General features: G+C 38.7%; 1 protein-coding gene and 2 pseudogenes across 6 annotated transcripts in view; 2 read left to right on the forward strand and 1 right to left on the reverse strand.

Moving 5' to 3' along the window:
* AP2B1 (adaptor related protein complex 2 subunit beta 1) overlaps positions 1-17,804 on the reverse strand; it is a 186,676-nt gene that overhangs the window by 122,423 nt on the left and 46,449 nt on the right. The window lies entirely within an intron of this gene.
* LOC143687811 (small integral membrane protein 20 pseudogene) lies at positions 7,301-7,504 on the forward strand (annotated as a pseudogene).
* On the forward strand, positions 8,004-14,342 carry LOC143685641 (glutamine synthetase pseudogene; annotated as a pseudogene).

Genomic DNA, 17,804 nt, shown 5'->3' on the forward strand with positions numbered 1-17,804 from the left:
AAACCACAGGGGTCAGCTTGAAGCCTCTCTTTCACTCACTCCACATCCAATCTACCAACAAATGCAACTGACTTCAGCTCTTTCTCACCAGATTGACTGTTTTCAGCCTGGTCTGAGTCATCACCATCTCTTGCCTGGATTATTATTTAGCTTTTTTTTTTTTTTAATACTTTCAAGCTTACAGGACAATTGCAAAAATAATACAAACCCCATACAAACAATTTCAACATAACGTTACCCTACCAAATACCAAGATCCACCATTTCTAATATTTCACTACCTTTGCCATATCGACTTTTTTACCAATCTATTCTCTGAACACTTCAGTATAGGTATATGTATCATACTCCTTGAACATTTATTACTGCCATGGATATTCACTTATGTGCCAACCTTAGGTGTAGTTCAAAAAAGTTAACTTGATATAAAACTTATAGTCTATAATATAGTTTTTCATATATCCCAATAATGTTGCTTTGAATCTTTTCTTCTACTTTGCACGATCCCATCAAGGATCATGTATTGCATTTAATTGTCACTGTCTCTTCAGTTGCTTTCCTTCCTTTTTTATTTGTGGGAGCATATAAACTTTCCCACAGCAACCACTCAATGGGATTAATCATATTAACAATATTGTGTTACCCTTTCCATCTTCTATTAGTAAAACTTTCCCATCTCTCCAAACAGAAACTCTACATCCATTATAATTAACTTCCCAGTCCCCCGCCCCTTGCCCTAGCAACTTGTATTCTAATTTGTCTCTATGAGCTTGTATGTTCTCCAATATTTTCTACGTAGTTACCATGTAAACTACCATGTAGTTTAACGTCCTAAATCTCTTAACATTAAATCTCATTTGCTTTGGTACCAACTTAGCTTCAAGAGAAACACAAACTATGTTCCTTTACTCTTCCGTCCCCCTACTTTTATGTACTTCCTGTCACAAATGACATGTTTACATATTAAGAGTCCAAAACTGCTGATTTATTGGTACCTTTTATGTATTTCTCTTTTAGCTACTATAGGAAATAAAACATGGACTCATAAACCAAAAATGATGTTACAAACCAAAATACCAAAAGAACTGGCTTTGTATTTACCCATGTCATTACCCTCACTGGAGATCTGTATTTCTTCACAATAAATAAATAAATACATCTATTGTCCATTGTCCTTTAGTTTCAACCTGCAGAACCCTCTTAAGTGAATCCTCCTGTCGAACAAGTCCAGTGGCAACAGACTCCATCAACTTTTGTCTTTCTGGGAATGACAATCTCTCCATTATTTCTGAAAGACAGTTTTGTTGTATACAGAATTCTTAACTGGTAGCTTTTATGACTTTAAATATGTCATACCACTGCTTTCTTGCCTCCATCATTTCTGATGAGAAACTGGTCCTTAATCTTATTGAGGCTCACTGTATGTAAAATGCTGCTTCTCTCTTTATCTTTGACATGCAACAGTTTTGTTGCATGTCAAACATGCACGCTGTGGTAGTTAGATTCAGTTGTCAACTTGGCCAGGTGAAGGTACCTAGTTCTGTTGCTATGACATGAGCCAATGGTATATGAACCTCATCTGTTGCTCATTACATCTGCAGTAGGCTAAGAGGCATGCCTGCTGTAATGAATGATGTTTGATTTAATTGGCTGGTGCTTAAATGAGAGAGCTCAATGTAGGACAGCCCAAGCAGCTCAGCATACCTCATCTCAGCACTCGCAGCTCAACCCAGCCTTTGGAGATGCAGAAAGAAATCACCCTGGGGAAAGTTGTTGGAACCCAGAGGCCTGGAGAGAAGGCCAGCAGAGATCACCCTGTGCCTTCCCACATAAGAAAGAACCTCAGTTGAAAGTTAGCTGCCTTTCCTCTGAAGAACTAACTAACTAAATTCCCTTTTATTAAAAGCCAATCCATCTCTGGTGTGTTGCATTCCAGCAGCTAGCAAACTAGAACACACAGTGTGGGTCTATTTGGGTTTACCCTGTTTGTAGTTAAAATTTGGGATAAAAAATCCCAAATTTAAATGAAAGGCATGAATATACAAGTGGACATGTATATTCATGCCTTTCTTTTGGGAAGTTTTTAGTCAGTATGCATCTGAATATTCTTTCTGCTCCTTTCTCCCTTTCTTCTACTGCTAGAACTACCACTCTGTGTATACTGATACCCTTGATGATGTACCCCAAGGTTCCTCAGGCTCTGTTCACTTTTCTTCATTCTGCTCCTCTAAATCATTTCAACCGTCTTATCTTCAAGTTCACTGATTCTTGTGCCAGCTCCAATCTGCTGCTGAACCCCTCTACAGAATTTTTAATTTCTGTTAATGTGGTCTTTAGCTTTGTTTGGTTCTTTTTCATAACTTCCACATCTCATTCTCATTTTTTCCCTAATTCTCTTTCATTCTTTGTCTATGTTTTCCTTTAGCTCTTCAAGCAAACTTAGGTGCATTTTTTAAAAGTTTATGTTAAGTTCCAAGTCTAGTCTTCCTCATTGGCCTAGGTCATCATTTCCTGTTTCCTCATATGTTCTGTAATCTTTTGCTCAAACCTAGAGATTCTGGTATTTCAATGTCTTATCAGTGGAATGTAGGCTCCGAGGTACCTGTTTCTTTATGTTTATATCCAGCTAATGTTATGGCAGAACTTTCCTTGAATGTCAGGAACAAAAAAAAAAAAAAAGAAGAGAAAAAAAGAAGAAGAAGAAAAAAGAAAACACCTTTCTTAGTCTTTGGAGACTCTCCTGTGCAAGTGTCTCCTTTGGGGCTTATCTATACAATGAGTTTAGAGAACAGCTCCAGGCCAAAGCATAGGGGCCTCTCTGATCTTTCCATGTCTTGTCTTGGGAATCTTTGTATGGCCCTAGAAATTCCCATCTACATGGATACAAATGTCCCCCTCTTTCCTAAGAAACAGGTTCTTCAGGGTCCCAGGCACTGCTCTGTCCTATTACAAACAGCAATTCCTTGCCCCATATAGCATGACATGACTGCTCTCCCACAGCATTCAGTAAGAGAGCTTGGTGAACCACCTTCAACACTCAAGGCAAGTTCTGGAACAGTGAGCAACTGAGGCAACCGAAAGACAGATTGGGCCAGACACATAGCTCCCAGTACATATATACATGAGGATTACTCTGCTTCTTCTGATATCAGAAAAAGATCTCCAACAGGAGCATGGACTGGTTCTGTGTTGAGCCAGTGAAGGGCATAGTAGGGGCCAGCCAGGGTACCATAAAAATACTACCATTTTGTTTTTTTCTTTCCTGACACTTTTAGGTAGCCCTCTTCTAGATTTGCACTTCTCCCTGTTACTGTAGTCCTTTAACTGTTTTCCAGATCTTTGAGAAAGATATTTCTGCCTGTTCTTCATCATTGTTCAAAGCTCCTGTGGGGGAAAAAAGCCCTGAAGCATCTCATTTCACCATCTTGACTGGGGCAGGAGACTCTTAACTGGAGTATGGCAATCACTTCCTAACTGGTGTCCTTAATTCTGCTCTTGATTTCTTTATTTTTATCTATTCTCAACAAAGCTACCAGAACAATCTATTTAAAACATAAGTTAAGGATGGCGCACTGGTGGTTCAGTGGCAGAATTCTCACCTGCCATGCTGGAGACCCGGGTTCGATTCCCGGTGCCTACCCATGCAAACAAACAAAAAAAAAGGTAAAACAAGTTAAATGATGGAATAAAAGTGTTTAACCCAGTACATGCACACAGTAAAGCACTCTAAAAAAGAAATGTGAGCTATCTTTTGTTTGTTTGTTTACAAAATCAGAATTACCATCATCGTTATTTCACAATGCCAGCATAGATATCAGATCTCTACAATGCTATATAAATTTGCATTTACAAATTTACAAATAAACAGATAACCTTGCTTTCTCAAATCTCTTCTATGAATATGGTCAATGAACTTGTGACACTTTTTTGGGTGGCTCAGAAACATTTTAAGCTAACATCTTTCTTCCTGGCTATATTTTTAACAAAGTAAGTAATCTCTATATTTTGTACATAAACGAACAAAGTATTACTTTCTGTCATTCTAGTCCAGCCACAGAGAACTTCCTTAAAATTTTTAAATGTACAAACCTCCTTTTCACTTCTGTAATTTTACATATAATCTTCCTTCAATCAGGAACACACTTTCTTCTTGAAGCATTCACTTCACAAATTTCTAATTTTAATTCAGGTTCCAGATGAAATTCTCCTCCATGAAAAAGCCTCTCCTGACTCTCCAAACAAAACAGTCCTGCTTATGTCGGCCAAATTTTATGCTTTGAAACACATGTGTACTTTATTATTTTCTATAATTATCTGTCCTCTATTACACTATAAATTCCAAAAGGATAGGGCCACCTTCTCCACCACCATATCCACTATCACTTTAAGTTTGGCCTATAGCAAGCCCTTGATAAACCTATGTTGAATGAATTGAAGGTCTAGCTATATTTTAATAAAACAAAATGCCCTGGAGACAAGCCATGGTGGCTGCAGCTATCATAGGTGGTCTTTCATTTTGGAGGAGATACTGACCTCGTACTTTGCAGATGGGATGTTATCATTCTGTTTTTCCCTAAAGTAAAACATGCTGATGAATTAATAGGTTCTTGGTTTATAGACTCTTATGAAGCATTATTTACAACTTGGCCTTTATCTTTAGGGAAAATGTTTAATATTAAAATTTTTTTTAACCCCAATAGTCTTTATTGTCTATCACAAAAAAAATGTTGACTTCGGAAATTTGTTTATTCTCTTTTTCCTGCCCTATTGTTTTCTCCTTGATAAGTTTGCAGAAATAGTTACTATTTCTGTACACTTCTCTGTACCTTTGATCAGTCATAATCTTGGCAGAGGATAGGCTCATCAGCATAATTATAAAGCATAATATATTTAAGAGAAAAAAATGTACGATGCTTGCACAGAACAACAAACATAAGTAATTGCCTACAGTTTTCTCTAAAAACTGCAAGAATGTCATGCTAATCTGCTCCTTAGTAAATGTTAAGTCAGAAATGGAAGTGGAAGTGAGGATGTAGTGTTATGGAATAATCAGAATAATCTCACTTGGCCTTGTCTGGCTATTGCTTCTGTAAATCAACTCTGTGCCAAGTGCTTCTCCACAGGAACTCCGGTCACTTTTTCTCTTAGTTCTTGTGATATCAGTGAAGATGGTTCAGTGTATGAATTCACAGTCCAGAGGTTGAAGTTTTATGGGGATTGATTTAACTTCCCATTTGTGAAAGTGAGAAAAGAGTATGCAGAATTATATATTTGACCGTTAATGAGATGTGTAGCAAATCCTTTAAAGAAAGCTTGGCCTAAGGAGTTCATCAGTATAGGTGCAGATGATTTTAAGGCATTAAACAAAGGATTATGTAGTTATATAATTTAGAATGTTTCTAATAACTGAGACCCTCTAGCAGTTTTCTTTTGGAGTCTCATTTTCATTTGTGCAATATTTTTAGGCATAAAGACTACTGTTCACTGTATTTATATAGATGCTAAGTATTTTAACAAGTAAGAATCTGCATATGAAAGAGAATATCAGATTTGCACTTTAAATGATCTTTATTGCTTGGAGTTGTGCCTGAAATATCAAAATGCCTCCTATTGGGTATGGCTTAATTTGCTGAAATGAATTCTCTGTAACTGTTGCTGTTTGAAGATATCAGTACAGCCTTTCACAGAATTATATCTCCCACGTCACTTTTCCCATTAAAGCACTAAGTTTTCTTTCAGTGTTCCATTGTCTCCTTCCGTATTTTATTGACTGCATCAAAGAGAATGTGATCCTCTGTAGCTGTCACTTCTAAAATGATCCTGTCATGTGGTTGGTGGTACCGACACAGATGCGCACTCTTGGTTTCTGAGTGGAGTAGTCATAATGGTATCCTGGTCGTACACTTTGAAATCACCAAGGAGGCTTGCAATGAAGATCAGTAAGACTGCAGCACAGTTCACTCTCCATCTTACACCATAATTTTCATGTTGCTAAATTATTTGGGGTATAAGGCTATGTTTGCATGCTTGGAAGCTTTATGCACACATCTGGAAATTAATTATAGCTGTAATATAACGCCTGATGTTTTTCTCTGAGGATGATGGCCTTACTATTTTTCTTAAGTCTGATGCTTAAACTATATTTTTGAATGTTTTTTCCATATCTTCCTTTCATTTCTCTGCTGCAGTATTTTGAAAGAATACATTTGGATAAATGATGATGGTGGGCACCAATCTTCGGTCTTGTCATTAATTAAATATTTTAACCTTGTTGCAGTAAACTTACCCACTTCTTGGTAAAAACATCACCATAACATAGTAATTCTGGCCCTAACGTCTTGAAGTCATTACTAACTAAAAACAAAAACACCGCAATCCATCTGCACTGTTGTTTTTCCCATTGATTTTTAAAATTCGTTCAGTGTAGAAACTGTATATTAGAATTTGCTTGTAAAATTATAAAAACCAGATGTAAAGTCTCTTTTCTGAAAATGTTGGCATAGTAAATAAAAATAAAGTTCAGAATTATAAAAAAAAAAAAAAAATGCCAAACATTCTGAAGGAGAGTTAGAAATTGACATCCTTGTCAATTTTCATGTTTCATTCCTAGGAGAAAGGCTTAGGGAGACACCTATTTTAGTCACTATATATATCACCCTTCCAAACTGATTTAATCAACCTGTGAATATTTCATTTTAGAAATTCTTACAACTGTCCTAATTTTGGTTCTTTTAATCATTTTACGATTTAACGTACTCATAATCAGAATTTAAAAGAAACACTACTCAAATCATCACAATATATTCATTCTATTGATATTCTAAAATATTTAAAACCATTTCATTTCAGAATAAAGATGAGCCCAGGCAAAACTGATTTAAACCACTAATATACACAAGGTATTATAAACTGCTCTTAAGAATTCTGTTCAGAATAATCTTGAGAAGACAATCTCAAATATGAGAAAAGAAGAAACAAAGAGGTAAGTTTCCTAAAGCCACAAAACAAGTTAGAGAAAGTACTGGTTTAGGACGTAGGCTTTGAATTTTTACACTATTAACATTATTAAGCTCATATTTTTTTTCATCTCTCTAGGAAAAAGCTTCCCAAAGCCATGAATACAATCAAGTTGGGTAAACAATGCAAAAAAAAAAAAAGCCAAATTCATTTAAAAGTTTCACTTCACTTTCAAATTTAGTTAGAAACAAAACCAGTGAGTGGGGTCAAGGCCCATAAATGGGAGCCAGGATTCCGAGAATAAAAGGTACTTGGCTGGTGAGGACCACTCCTCACCTGCTGCCATGTCCCAGAACCTGCACACAACCCTCATTTTCAGTGGCTCTGCCTCCCTGATTGGCACTACTTTCTATCCCATCTCCTTCCAGCCCCTCATGCAACTGAAAGAGTACCAGAAGGAACAAAACACAAATTGAGCTGGTATTGTTCAAGCAGATGCAAAGCCACAAGGATTAAAAGGGTGGTTGGATCTGTTTGGCAGGAAATGAGAAGGCTGTCACCAACTCTGACCATGAAAGTAAACATCATGTTTTCGATTCTGCAGCAAGTATAGATCAGCTCCCTGTGGAATCACAGCTGGAGAAGATAGCTCGGTAATGCCATAAATAAAACTACTTGTGATGAAAGACTGTGCATGAGGATTAATATTCCCCTTATTTCCCTTCTTAAGTATCAAAAGAACTATGGAACAAATCACAGCATTGAGAAGGTTTCATGATTTTGATTGACTTTCTAAAAATGACATTACCTCATTTTTGTGTTTGGAGTAGATCTATTTATCATTCAATATCTACTATTTACCCAAACCAAGAAACCAGCAGACTTGGAAAGATCCAAATCTTCTGTGCAACCTCCAAATATGAGATTTCAGTAAAAAATACCAGACTGAGCTGTCTCATAGGGCTCTGTGAAAATGTTAAAGCTGATAAAACTCTGAGGACATGGTACTTTCTGCTCTTTAAAAATAAAACTTCATCATGTGGGAAGATGGTGGAAGAGAACAGGCTGAATTCGACCCTGTGCTTAGGAACAACTACAGAAGTGACAGAAAAACAACCAGAACAGCAGTTCCAGGTTGTGAGTGATCAGAGACAGTCTTCTACACTATATAGGAAAGTCCTGGCTGAAAAAATGGAGAAATTGGGACAGAGAGAATGGGTGAGTGTGCTCAGTCATGACATATACACATAAATTACACCCCAAAACACTAGGATATAGTCTTCTGTAGTGTTCGTGGAACATTCTCCAGGATAGATGATATGCTGGGCACTAAACAAGACTTACTAAATTTTAAAAGACTGAAATTATTCAAAACATTTTCTCTGTCATAATAATAATAGAATGAAAGTGGAAATCAATAACCCTCAAAGAACAAGTTATTTTACAAAAGTGGAATTAACTAACACCCTTAAACAATCAGTGGGTCAAAGAAGAAATAGCAAGAGAAATCAATAAACACCTGGAGATGAATGGAAATGAGAATACAACATATCAGGACTTATTGGATGAGGTGTAGGCAGTGCTGAGAGGAAAATTTATTGCCCTACATGCTTTTACTTAAAAAGAAAGAGCAGGGCAGTGCAACAGTGACTCAGTGGCAGAATTCTCGCTCCCATGCCAGAGACCTGGGTTCGATTTCCGGAGCCTGCCAATGCTGGAAAAAAAAGGAAAGAGCAAAACAGGCCAAATGTCCATCAACAGATGAGTGGCTAAACAAGCTGTGGTACAAACATACAATGGAATATTACGCAGTTGTAAGACAGAATAAAGTCATGAAGTATGTGTAACAACATAGATGGATCTTGAAAAATTATGCTGAGTGAAATTAGTTGAAACAAGAGGACAAATATTGTATGATCTCACTAATATGACCTAACATTAATAAGTGAACTTGGAGAATTTCAGCTCAGAACAGGTTACAGGAGATAGAAATAGGGTAGATATTGGGTAATTGGTGCTGAAGGAATACAGATTATACAACAGGACTGATTGTAAAAATACAAAAATGGATAGCACAATACTATCTGATTGTAGCACAATAATTTAACTGAATGAAGTTGAATGTGACTACGATAGAGGGAGAAGGGCTGTACCTATGAAACCAGAAGGAAAAATAGATGATGAAGACTGAAATGGTATAACTTAGGAATGCCTAGAGTATACAATGATGGTGATTAACTGTACAAATTTAAAAATGTTTTTGCATTCTCACCTGCCATGCCAGCAACCCGGGTTCGATTCCCAGAGCCTGCCCATGCCCCTTTCCACCCAAAAAAAATGTTTTTGCATAAGGAAGAACAAAGGAATGTCACTATTGTAGGGTGTTGAAAATAGATGGTATAAGGGAAAAAGTACAATCAATGCAAGCTAGTGTCTATAGTCAATGGTAACACTGTAATAAGCTTCCAGTGAATGTAACAAAGGCACTATGCCAAAACTAAATGTCAACAGGTGGGGAGGATTGGGAAAGGTATGGATTGGAAGAAAAGGAAAGGATTTCATACAGAGTATGCTGGCAAAGGCAAGTCTATACACTTAGGCTGAATTGTATGATGTGCGAATAAAACTATTTAAAAATGAAAAGAGAGGGCGGTGTGATGGTGGCTCAGTGGCAGGATTTTTGCCTGCCTTGCCGGAGACACGGATTGGATTCCCGGTGCCTGACCATGCAAAAAAAGAAGAGAGAAACAAGTGCTAGAGAAAATGTGGAGAAAGAGATGTATCTATTTACTCTCAGTAGGGAAAGGAGAGGTGCAGCCCCTTGGAGAGCAGTGTGGTGATTTCAAAGGAGGCTAGGAGTGGGGTTGCAATATGATCCTGAAACCCCACTGCTCAGTGTATACCTGGAGAAGCTAAATGTGGGGACACAAATGGACATCGGCACGCTAGTGTGTCTGGCAGCAGTGTTCATGATCCACAATGGATGGAGGTGACCTAAGGATACAACGACTGAGGAATGGATGGGGGAACTATGGTGTATACATACAATGAACTACTGAGCCAGCTGCAAGGAATGAAGTTGTAAGGTATGCAACTAGGTGTATGAACCTTAAGGACTGTATGTTGAATGAAATGTCAGGAACAAAAAGACAAATATTATCATGCCTCAATCATACAGACTAACTATAATATAAAAATTCAGTGAACTAAAGTTGAGAGCATGAGTTATCAGGTTGGGGCACACCGAAAAAAGTTCTAGACTGCAAGCTCTTACAGCAGTCATATATATTCAGGAGCTGTAACTGTTAATTCTAAATTCTGAGATACTGAGCTGCTTGTATATAACATAGTCCTTCCTAGAAATTTCAGGTCCTTATGTGACACCTGAGACTCAGAACTGTGAAGCTATGAAAGTCAGCAGTACCCCATACACGAACTGTTTAAAAAGTTGAAAAATTGATCAGACATCAAATAAGAGATACGAATGAAGGTGATCTGGGTAGGACTCAAGTATATCAGAAGACTGGGTAGAGGATGATAACCATATTTTAAAACTTCAACTTCTATGATTGTACAGTGATATAGCTTTCACAATGTGACTGTGAGATTGTGAAAACCTTGTGTCTGATGCTCCTTTTATCTACCTTATCGACAGATGAGTATATGGATCAAAAATAAACAAATAATGGGGGGAACAAATGTTTAAAAAAAAAAAAACTTCAACTTCGGTGTGAGACTAAAGGGAGAAATGTTTATCTGACGCAAAATTTATATTTTGGCCGGTGTATTTCCTAATTTACCTTGCACTGGTCAGTTTAACTAAATATCATAAATACATGGAATCTTGCATAGGGCACGATATTTTGTTGGTTTGTCCAGGTTGGTATGATACCCCAATAAATCCCAGAGGAATGTGGACAATAAATAAAGAAGTAATTCAAAGTTCCCTTGGGAGAATAGGAAGAAAGGGGGAAATATTCAACGTCCCCATTTGGAGAATTTCTGATATTCTTGCAAGCAGCAGGGACAACCAAATCAATAGACCAAGCCCTTGATCTTGGGGTTCGCCCCTATGAAATTTATCCCGCAAAGGACAGATTAAATCTATTTAAACTTAGGCCTAAGAGTCACCCCCGAGAGACCCTCTTTTGTGGCTAAGATGTGGCCTCTCTAAGCTGATACAGCAAGCGAACTCATTTCCTGAGGAACATGACTTCCAGGGGTGTAAAGCTCCCTGGCATCGTGGGACATCCTCGGATGAGCTGGGACCTGGCACCAAGGAATTGAGAAAACCTTCTCAACCAAAAAGAGGAAAAGAGAGATGAGACAAAATAAAGTGTCAGTGGCTGAGAGATTTCAAACAGTTGAGAGGTTATCCTGGAGGTTATTCTTAAGCATTATATAGATATTCCTTTTTAGTTTATGTGTATCGGAATGGCTAGAGGGAAGTACCTGAAAACAGAAAACTGTGTTCCAGTAACCACGCTTCTTGAAGATGATTGTATAATGATATAGCTTTTACAATGTGACCATGTGATAGTGAAAACCTTGTGTCTGATGCTTCTTTTATGTAGGGTATGGACAGATGAGTAAAAAATATGGATAAAAATAAAGAAATAATAGGGGGAACAAAGGTTAACATAAATTGAGCAGACTGAAATGCTAATGGTCAATGAGAGGGAGGGGTAGAGGTATGGTATGTACAAGTTTTTTCTTTCTTCTTTCTCTTGCTGGAGGCAGATGTTCAAAAAAATGATCATGGTGATGAATATACAACTATGCAGTGACATTGTAAGCCATTGATTATACACCATGTATAGAATGTTTGAATGTAAAGCTGAGTTGAGAGAGGAGGACTGGGGTCATATATGATACCAGAAGGAAAAACAGAAGATGAAGACTGACATAGCATGACTTTGGAACGACTAGAGTGGACACTGATGTTGATTAAGTGTACAAATATAGACATGTTTTTGCACGGGGGGAGAACAAATGAATATCAACATTGCAAAGTGTTGAAAATGGGATGGTATACAGGGAAAAATACAATCAATATAAACTACGGTCTTTAGTTGACAGTAATGTTGTAATATGCTTTCATTCAATGTAAGAAAGGCATTATGCCAAAACCAAATGTCAATAAGCAGGGGATATAGGAGATGGGTATGGATTCTTTGCAGAAGAAAATGTAATGTCTTCATATAGATTATGGTGGCAAAGGCATGGCTATTTATTTGGGTCAGACTGTATGATGTGCGAATAAAACTCTTTAAAAATGAATAGAAAAAAAAGTGAACAGAGAAAAACAGGTGCAAGAGAAAATACGGAGAAAGAGATGTACATATTCACTGTTAGCAGGGAAGTTGAGGGGTGCAGCCCCACCAGAGGGCACTGTGGTGGTTCCACAGGACCGTAGGGGTTGGGTTACCATACGATCCTTCAATCCCACTGAACGGTATATACCTGGAAGAACTGAGAGTGGGGACACAAATGGACATTTGCACACTGGTGTTTATGGAGGCAGTGTTCATGATTTGCAATGGATGAAGGTGACTTAAGGGTACAAAAACTGAGGAATGCAAGGGGGAACTAACATACAACAGACTACTGAGCTGCTACAAGAAGGAATGAAGTTGTGAAGCATGCAACTAGGTGAAAGAACCTTGAAGACAGTATGTTGAAAGAAATGTCAGAAACAAAAAGAGAAATATTATCATGCCTCACTCACATGGACTAACTATAATATACAAACTCTGAGAACTGAAATTGAAAACATGGCTTATCAGGTTGGGGCTTACTGTGAAGGGTCCTAGATTGTAAGCTCTTACAGCTGTCACATCTATTCTAGACTTTGCTATTTCTAAATTCTGAAGTACTGAACTACTTGTGTATAATCTAGTCGTTCCTGGAAACTTTAGGTATTTATATGACACCTGAGACTCAGAGTTAGATCTCTGAAGTTACAAAAGTCATCATTACCCCATATAGCAACTGTTAAAGAAGTTGAAAAAATGATTATGAGAGGAGAAAATGAGTGAAGAGTTAAGCGTCTGAGCTGCACACTTGGCCTCCTCTCACTTTGCTCTCATGGCCTTCCCTCCCACTGCCTTGCCTGCTGTTGCTGCAAAGAACACCTTCCATCACAGCCACTTCAAGAAGCTCCCACTTGAACAAAGGCATCAAGCAGAGAGACATGGCTCTGCCTCAGAGCAAGAAAGTCCAAACCATGTATATCTGGATCAGTGGCACTGGAGAAGGACTGCACTGTAAGACCTGTACCCTGGACAGTGAATCTAAGTGTATAAAAGAGCTGCTCGAGTAGAATTTTGATGGTTCTAGTACTTTTCAGTCTGAAGGCTCCAACAGTGACATATATCTCAACCCTTTTGCCATGTTTCAGGACCCTTTCCACAAGAACCCAATAAGGTGGTGTTTCATTAAGTTTTCAAGTACAACCAAAAACCTGCAGAGACCAATTTAAGGCACTTCTGTAAACAGATAATGGATATGGGGAGCAACCAGCACCCCTGGTTTGGAATGAAGCAGAAGTATACCCTGATGGGACAGATGGACACCCCTTCAGCTGGCCTTCCACTGCCTTCCCCAGGCCCCAAGGACCTTATTACTATGGTGTGGGAGCAGACAAAGCCAATGGCAGAGACACTGCGGAGGCTCACCACCAGGCCTGCTTTGTACGCTGGCATCAAGATCGTGGGAATAAATGCTGAGGCCATACCTGCCCAGTGGGAATTCCTGGTAAGACCCTGTGAAGGAAGTGACATGGGAGATCATATGTAGGTGGCCTGTTTCATCTTACATCATGTATGTGAAGACTCTGGCATGATAGCAATTCGATCCTAAGCCCATTCCTGGGAACTGGAATGGTGCAGGCTGCCATACCAATTTCAGCCATGCAAAAAGAGAAGGACACTAGAAGTCCACTGAGAAACCAAGCAACCAGCACCAATACCACATCCATGCCTACGATCCCAAGGGAGGCCTAGACAAAGCCTGGAGCATAACTGGATTCCATGAAACTTCCAACCAACATCAACAATTTCTCCGCCAGCGTGGCCAACCGTGTTGCCCGCATCCGCCTTTCCCGAACCACTAGCCAGGATAAGAAGGGTTACTTTGAAGACCACCACACCTCTGCCAACTGTGATCTCTTTGCAGTGAAAAAAGCACTCATACACACTCAATGAGACTGGTGATAAGCTATTCCAGTAAAAGAACTGGACTGGACCTCTAGCCATCAAACACTCCCAGTTCTTCACCCCACTTCTACTTTTCCTCTCTCCCAGTTGTCTTAAACATAACTCAAAGGGTAGAATATCTAGGTCTTTTTTATTCGTCAGGGTCAGAGTAGAGGGGTCAAGTTCTTAATCTCTTCACACCTACCCCATGTCCCTTTTGATTTTATCACAGAAGCTTTGGAAGACTGAGAAAGTAGTACATTAGTGGGGACAGGAGGGACGGAAAACGTAACCACTGCTTCCATTTAAATCAAGTGTGTTTGTCCAGCACGCATGGTCCAGTCTGGACAGAGAACATCTGTGTTTGTGAAGGGAAAACAGGGCTTTTTTTTTGTGAGGTTAGCTGAAGGTGAGGGTGGCCTGACTTACTCTGTAGTTAGTTGAGAATACACCCACCACCCCTTTTATTGGGGTTAGTTTCATTTTTTTAAAATTATAACCAACTTTCCTTTTGAAGTGGGAATTAGTAAAGGAGGGGCTAGGGAGATTAGGAGGAAAATGCGCTTGATCTTTTGCCGTTACTCTTCCCTTACTTAAGGCTAGATGCCTGAGCCTGAAGATAAACCTCAGAGTATTAACTGATGAATAGCCCTACCTCAAAAAGAAGAAAAAGTTCCTATCACATGGTCTTCCTTTTATAACACAAAGCAGAGTAGTATTTTTATATCTAAATGTAAAAACAACAACAAAATTATATATATTCATGTGTGAATATGTGTTTTTCTAAAGGAGAAAACTATTCTAATCACCAGGATGCAAATTTGATACAAGTAGTATAGTTAGAAACAAGGGTCTAGAGGCTACTACACTGGAGGTCACTCTTACACATGCTTCAGTGAGACATGGTTACTTATCATAACTTGCAAAACCCTAACCAGAACCATTCCTGCCAATCCTAAAAAACTCCTAGGGTATTACAGAAGCTTCTACAAAGTTTCCATGAACTAAGATAACTCTTCAAAACCTACAACCTCCAGATGGATCCTTGGAATCCTGAAATGCAGAAAGGCCAGCCTCTCTAGAACATCAACTAGTTTCATTACCCTATCCCATATTATCAGCAGCCCCTTCCAACACGAAAAAGTTAGAATGGGCATAGCCCAAATACCTCTAAAGAGCGGGAGAAAGATCAAAGGTGATGGTAAAGTTATAGAGAAGGTCAGGTTTAACAAATGAGTATGAGTGCTGAATCGTTATACTGATATTTTTTATAGTCTCTGGTACCTCAGAGCAGCTAGCAAATAAAAACCTAAAATTGTGGAATTGTAACCCCTACCAAACTATGAAATCTGTTCCATAACTACTTATTGTGATATACTTTGAAATTTATTGCTTTTTTGTATGTATATTACATTTCACAATAAAAAAAGTTTAATAAGCACATCTGACACTAAGTAGTCAATAAACAATAATTATTACTAAAAAAACAAAAAAAGAAAGAAGTATCTTCTTTTGAATGGGGGTGGGTGAAGCACTGCTTGAAAAACTTGGCTATTTGGGACTATTATTTACTCCCTATGACTTGGAGTTTCACTGTGACCTACCCACCATTACGAAGGGAGATGGAATTGGTCTGCTAACAGGTGGAAGCAGGTTATTAGCAGTAGCAGACAGGTCTAAGTCTGATGGCTCAGACTTATAAGACACACATGATTTTATACATGGGTAACTTAAGCTTTATGCTCCCAACAAGGGGATATTCGGGTTACTTTCTAGTGTGAGTAGTATGTCACAAAACAGGCCTTTCAATATGTTAAAATTTTATTTAAAAAATGAGAAAGTGATCAGACTTCAACTAGAGATATGAATGAAGCTGATCTGCATAGGACTAAACTAAATCAGAATACATGGTAAAGGGCAATACAGTCCATATTTTTAAACTGCAACTTCTGTGTGAGATCAAAGGGAGAGATGTTTATTTAGCACAAACTTTATATTTTGGGAAGTGCATTACCTAAATTAACTTGTATGGTCAGTTTATTTGAACACCATTAATTACATGGAATCCTGAATAGGGCATGAGGTTTTGCTGGTCTATACAGGTTAGTGTGATCCCCTGATATAACCCTGACTAATATGGACAGAGAATAAAAAAGTATTTGCAAATTCTCCTTTGAGGGACTGAAGAGAAAAGAGGAAATAGTCAACATCTCCATTTGAGGAATTTCCTGTTATTCTCGCAAGCATTACAGACAACCAATAAAAAGGCTGAGCCCTTGATCTTGGAAACTTACTCCTGCAAAGGAGAAGCTAGGCCTACTTATAATTATGCCTAAGCATAATCCCCAGAGAACCTCTTTAGTTGCTCAGAAGTGACCTCTCGAAGCCAACTTTAAGGTAACACACAGCTCTCCTTCCCTACAATGGGACTTGACTCCCAGGGGTATAAATCACCCTGGCAATGTGTAACAGGACTCCAGAGATGAGCCAGGACCCAGTATCATGGGATTGAGAAAGCCTTCTTGATCAAAAGGAGTAAGAAATAAATAAGACAAAAAGTTTCAGTGGGTGAGAGATTTCAAACAGAGTCAAAAAGTTATCTGGAAGTTATTCTTATGCATTATATAAATATTCCTTTTTAGCTTACGGTATCTTGGCATGGCTAGAGGGAAGCACGTGAAACTGTTGATCTGTGTTCCAGTAGCCTTAATTTTTTAATATGACTGTATAACTATATAGCTTTTACAATGTGACTGTGATTGTGAAAACCTTGTCTTGTGCTCCTTTTAACCAGGTTATGGACAAATAAGTAAAAAAAGTAACGCAAAGAGGTGAAGAAAAAAAGACAGGGGTAGGAGGTCTGGAAGAGGGCAAAGGATGAAGAGTACCAGTAAGGGTAACTGAAAGGATAAAAAGAGAAAGAGAGAAAACAATATACAGATCTGACAAACAAAATCCAAAGGATAAGATGATGGATTCAATAAACACTTTTACAGTACTAACTTTGAACATTACCAGATTAAGCTTACCAATTAAAAGATAAAGATCAGAACTTCCGGGTCAAGATGGCGACTTAACAACATGCACATTTTAGTTCGTCCTCCAGAACAACTACTAAATAACCAGAAACAGTACAGAACAGCTCCCGGAACCATGAAAGTGACTAGACACACAGCATACCCCAGTCTGGACCAGCTGGACCGACTGCGAGCACCCCCCAGAACCGTGAGATCCCAAAGCTGGTTCCCAAGGGGAAAGGAAAGGACTTTACCAGCAGCAGGGACTGGGCACAACCAAACGCCAATTGTGGAACTAATTAACAAATTCTGACTACTAAAAATAGGCCTCCAGCTTAGGTAAACCTGATCAAAGCAGAGGTTGCTCACTTTTACCCTGGCGCCAAGGGGGCAGGACTGACAGAAAAAGGGGGGAAAAAAAAGAAGGAAACAGAGGTTTTTGTATCTGTGTATCTACAAAGCCTTGACTGCCTCTGGATACAGCAGCAGGACTTTTCAAGCTGCAACTGCCCCAGGCATAGGTAGAGGTGAGCTCTTTTGGGGGCTTATCTGGAGCTTGTGCCTTCAATAGAGGAGGGGTGAAGCCCCACCCAGGTGGAGTACCTCCATCAAGGAATTCAGACACCAGGGCTTGG

This window comes from Tamandua tetradactyla, chromosome 6 (genome assembly GCF_023851605.1).
Source record: "Tamandua tetradactyla isolate mTamTet1 chromosome 6, mTamTet1.pri, whole genome shotgun sequence".
Lineage (NCBI taxonomy): Eukaryota > Metazoa > Chordata > Mammalia > Pilosa > Myrmecophagidae > Tamandua > Tamandua tetradactyla.